Source organism: Manis pentadactyla, chromosome 14 (genome assembly GCF_030020395.1).
Source record: "Manis pentadactyla isolate mManPen7 chromosome 14, mManPen7.hap1, whole genome shotgun sequence".
NCBI classification, from domain to species: Eukaryota; Metazoa; Chordata; class Mammalia; order Pholidota; family Manidae; genus Manis; species Manis pentadactyla.
In genome coordinates this window covers 44157860-44162782 of record NC_080032.1, presented here as the reverse complement: position 1 = coordinate 44162782, position 4923 = coordinate 44157860, and positions in this window count along the sequence as shown.

Here is a 4923-nt window from a genome sequence, read left to right as displayed (position 1 = left end):
AACTACTTTAGTTTTTAGACACAGGTAAGGATAAATGCTTGGAAAATGTCCACCAAAAGTTCTCAGGATACTCTCTAGCTCAGAACACTAAATTAAGTGTAAATTGATGTATGTGTAGAGTGTGCACATCTGTGTGCTTATTTATGTATTCGTGCCTCATCCCAAAAGAGAAGTTAGCTTGTTATTTTATCCCATAGATTTCCTATAAACTGAAAATTAGATCTTAAGACTATATTAGGTTCAAGTTAATTATTTGGGGCTACAATCCCCTGCAGGTGACATTGCAGCTCCATACCATCATAGCTGTTATTATTTAGCTCATGTTTCTGAAGGTCAGCCTTCAATTTGGTCTGGGCTCTGCTGGAAGCCCTGGTCGAGGCAGTGCTTGGTTGATCTAGGCTGGGCTTTCACTAATGTATCTCTGGTCAGCTGGTGGTTTGGCTGGGTTGACTGGCTTATAATAGATTTCGGTTGGATGGCTCAGAAGACTGACCTTTTGTCACATGACCATCTGCCCTCCAGCGTGCTGTCCTTGGACTCATTCATGTGACAGCTCAGGGTCCCAAGAACAAGAGCAGAAGCGCATAAGACCTTTGTATGTTCTGAACTTGCATAGTATCACTTCTGTCAAGGAATATCTCAAGGCCAGTTCAGAAGTGCAGAAAAAGGCTTTACTTCTTGAAAGGAGAAGCTACAGGGTCACATTGTCAGGGTATGGATACAAGGAGGGAAAGAATCCGTGGCCATTTTTTCCATCTATCTTACTGAGTTTGCGATTTTTTTGTCATGTGTGTTTTTCTCCCTTTGAGTATAGGCCGCTGGCAGGGAAATGTCCCAGGATACTGTTCAAAATATAAATTTCTGAGAAAGCAGGTGTTATGAATATGTCAGAAACAGAGAAGCCCTGAAAATGAGGATTTTGAGTTCAGTTGAGATGGCAAGTCAGTAAGCAGTGGGTGAGGCACTTTCTCCAAAAACTACTGTGGCAAAAACTTGCTGTAGCATTTGCCTTTGTGATATATGTTTTTTCTTTAGTATCCCAACTATGAAGATATCCAGTTACCTGACTTGGAAACATAACTGAGGAAATGAAACCTGTAGAGTATGAAATATACTGTGGACCATCACAAGACATTATAGTGCTATGTAGAGCAGGATCACTTTATAACAAAATACCATAATCTTGTGGCTTAAACAACAGAAATTTATTTCTCACAGTCTGAGGTGCTGGCATGGCTGGGTTCTGGTGAGGACCCTTGTCCTGGCTTGTAGAGCTGTCTTCTTGCTGTGTCCTAACATGGTAGGGAGGGGTTGCGATTGAGAAAGAGATTGGAGGGGTTGTGGGGAGAGAAAGCTCTCTGATCTCTTATTATAAGGGCATTAATCATGAGGACCCCTACTCTTGTGACCTCACTTGAACCCATTTACCTCACAAAGGCCCTACTTCTAATTAACATCATGTTGAGTGGCAGGGGGGTGGGGGGGCGTCAAGACTTTAACACATGAATTTTGGGGACATACACTGTGGGGGAAATATTAGTTCCTATGTCCAGGATCTTCACCTGACCTAAACTACTTGGTGTAATTGGCTTCTGCAAGGCTAATGCTTGCACACCCATAGGCAGTGAGCTATTATTGACTGAGTCAGTATATAACAAGCTCTGCCCAGGGCTCTGGGTGGAGGCAGAGATGGAGATAGATCACGGACCTGCACACTGAAGGATGCAGATGTGATTCTAGTGCTCCACCTACCACCATGAGAATAAAGCTGGGATTAAACCGTTTTACCCCAAGAACGTTCTGTTGTCATTGCTTGGCCTCACTGAAACCATAGTGAACTTGCCTGGGGCTGAAATTCTCAGGCTGGACACAAACATAAATTGCATGCAAAATCAGATTTTCTGGCTTATAGGGGAGTGAGCAAAAGTTTGAATGTTTAGGGAGATATGGTAACACATTTCAAATATTCAAAGAGCTTGTATGGGAAAGGTAATTAAACTTTGTAGTGTTTCAGAAGAAGAATTGGGAATTATAGATAAAAGCTATGAAAACTACAGAAAGCTGACTTTGGTTTAGTATAAGAAAGGCCTTTGGAATCATCTGCACTCTGTGTAATGGGGGAAATAGACTGCCATGAGGTCACAGGTTCCCCTGTCATTACCTGGTTTGGAGAAAGGCCCCACCCCACTTGTTGGCAATTCTATTTGGGGTATTTTGCTAAGTATTCATGGATGATTAAAAAAACAAGTTTTATTATACTGCACTGTAATTCTGTTAGGGAAAATGTACAGTGACATTTTGTAGGATGGAGGTGGGACTATATCAAGAATATTACACAGTCATTTCTGAAGAATCTGCACTTAGGATGAGAAAATGGCCACTCCAACCCAGTTATTCTGTCCTCCGTTAAACCGAAGGCAGTGTGACCTGCTAATTCTTATTTACTCAGCAGGTGGCGCTCTAGCACCAGGGATTGCATAGAAAGCATCACTTTAGCGAAAGAAGGACTTTTTGGTTACTGTTTGTTTTTCAGGCAAAAAGGAAAGCTGTTAGGGAAAACAAACAGTTTATCAGGCTTTGCGACAAAGGCACTTGAGGGGAAAGACAAGCTGTCGCTTCAAGGACAGGAAGAAAAATCCCTGTATTTGTAGAAGCATCAGACTCTGCGTGAGTGCCTTGTAAGAAAGGAAAGAAAAGCAGCGATAAGAGAGAAGATTAAGAAAATCGAGAACAATTGAAATCATCTGCAGGCAAGGATGGAAGAGGACAGCCTTGGGAGAGGCATGTGGATGAGTATTGCAACAATTGGAAAAACACTGAAACTACTGAAATATAATTGAGAATCATTCTAAGTATTCAGATGCACTGTTTGCATGAGACGCCAAGTTTCCTGCGTAATTGGTTTCAGCTGCCCAGCCCACATTCCACCCTTGTTTGGTAGCTTTCAATATTGGAGGTCTTCAGCACAAAAATTTTTGTACCGAATGACAAGTGCCTGATTTCTGGATCAAAATTTCTTTATTGTTTTGCAAATTTTCAAGTTAGGAAAGCAGAAGAGCTAGGTTAGGAACAAAGTTTTAGTCAAGGGGATTGTGCTGGGGACAGCTCAGTTACCAGGAAAAAGTGCTCCCTGTGAAACTGTTTGGCGTTTTGAAGATTTGTTTGTTCTCGTCCCTGACTGGGATTAGGGAAGAGGCTCCCTAATTAGTCTTACTTCCTCCACTTGGCCATCTGAATGCCTTTTCTCAAGAAGAACTTGTCTACATTTATCTTTTTGTTTTGCATTGATAGCTTAGAAATCTCTTTTGTGAGGTTTTCAATGCAGCATCATTTCACTTGACTTCTTTCCTGTAGAGAGGTTTACTCAGCAGCACACCTAAAGGCATCTGAAAACAACCCATAAAACACAAGAGGACGAGCAACTGTTACATTGGTTATTAGACTCTGGCCACGGTCTGCACAAAATTAAATTAATGCAATGGAAAAACGATGGTACATGTGGTTCTGACACTTAGTATGTATCAACATCACCGGAGGGCTCTTTAAAATACAGTTTGCTGGACCCTACTTTCAGAGTTTCTGATTCAGTTGGTGTGGAGTGAGGTCAGAAAAGGTGCATTTCTAACAAATTCCCAGGGGTGTTGATACTCCTGGTGCTTGGACCTCATTTTCAGAACCACAGACTTACACATTTGCTGAAGATTTTTCTGTTTGATTTATTGTGACTTTGGTATTCCCTCTCCTACCGTGATATAAGGTCAGATCAGATATTTAATTAACGGTGGAAGAGGAGAGGGACTGAGTGTGCATATAGTTACTGAACACCTAGTATGTGCCTGTCTGTATTCTGCGTTCTTTACTTTCTTACTCTTCTCACTTGATCTTCCCTGTGACCATAGAGGGTATGATTTATTCTTCCCCTTCAACAAATGTAGAACCTGAGTCTTGCAAAGCTAGAGAGGTTTCCAAAGGCAAACAGCTAGCAAGTGGCTGAACTGGATTTGGACCCAGATATGCTTCATTGCAAAGACTGCACCACACAAGAGGATTTCAAAACATTTGTCCCTATTTGATTTCTTGAATTTTGCAGGTTTCAGTTCAGACTGACCTTATATGACAGACACCAAGCAAACTCCTTAATTTCTGGACCTAAGTGTTTCTGTTTCTAGGGAAATAAGTATCTGTCTCCAAGGCTAACATAAGGATTAAGTGAAATAATGTATGTCAGAGTGCCTGGTCTCGTGTCTGGCACATAGTAGGTGCTAATTTAGAAGTGCAAGCATTTAATCCAAGTTCATTTTAGAAGTAACTGAGAGTACTAGAACAGAGACACTCAGATTGCAGCTGGTTCTAAGGGATTTGAAGTACCTTTGTGGGAAGGAGTGCAGCCATTGTTGGTCAGTCAACAAGACCTATGTGAGTCTTCCAGATTTCTCCAGCTGGAACCTACGAGTACATTTGCCTTATGTCACCCAGCCCCTCTGATGATACCCTGAATAATCTACTCTCACCAGTGCAGCCAGAAGGAACTGGACACTCTCCAGATGAGTTGTCCAGAGCCCTGGATATTCCAGTGGTCTTGGTTTGGAATTCCATCCCCTTCCCACACACCTTCACTTGGTAATACCAGTAACTCATTATTTCTGACTCTGTTTTCTTTAGACTAATCTTTCTTCTGGTGTGGGCCACATTTTCTTGCTTCTTTGACTGCATAGTAATTTTTTGATGTTGACATTATAGATGACATTTTGCTGGGTGTTTGAACTTTGTTGTCTAAGCAGAATGTTGAAGTTTGGGTTAGTAGGCAGTAAAATTATTTGCACATCAACTCTATCATTTCTAGGCTTGTCTTTAGGTTTTGTTAGGTCTGATCCAGAGCAGCCTTTATTACTAAGGCATGACAATTCTGGGGGTGATCTGAAC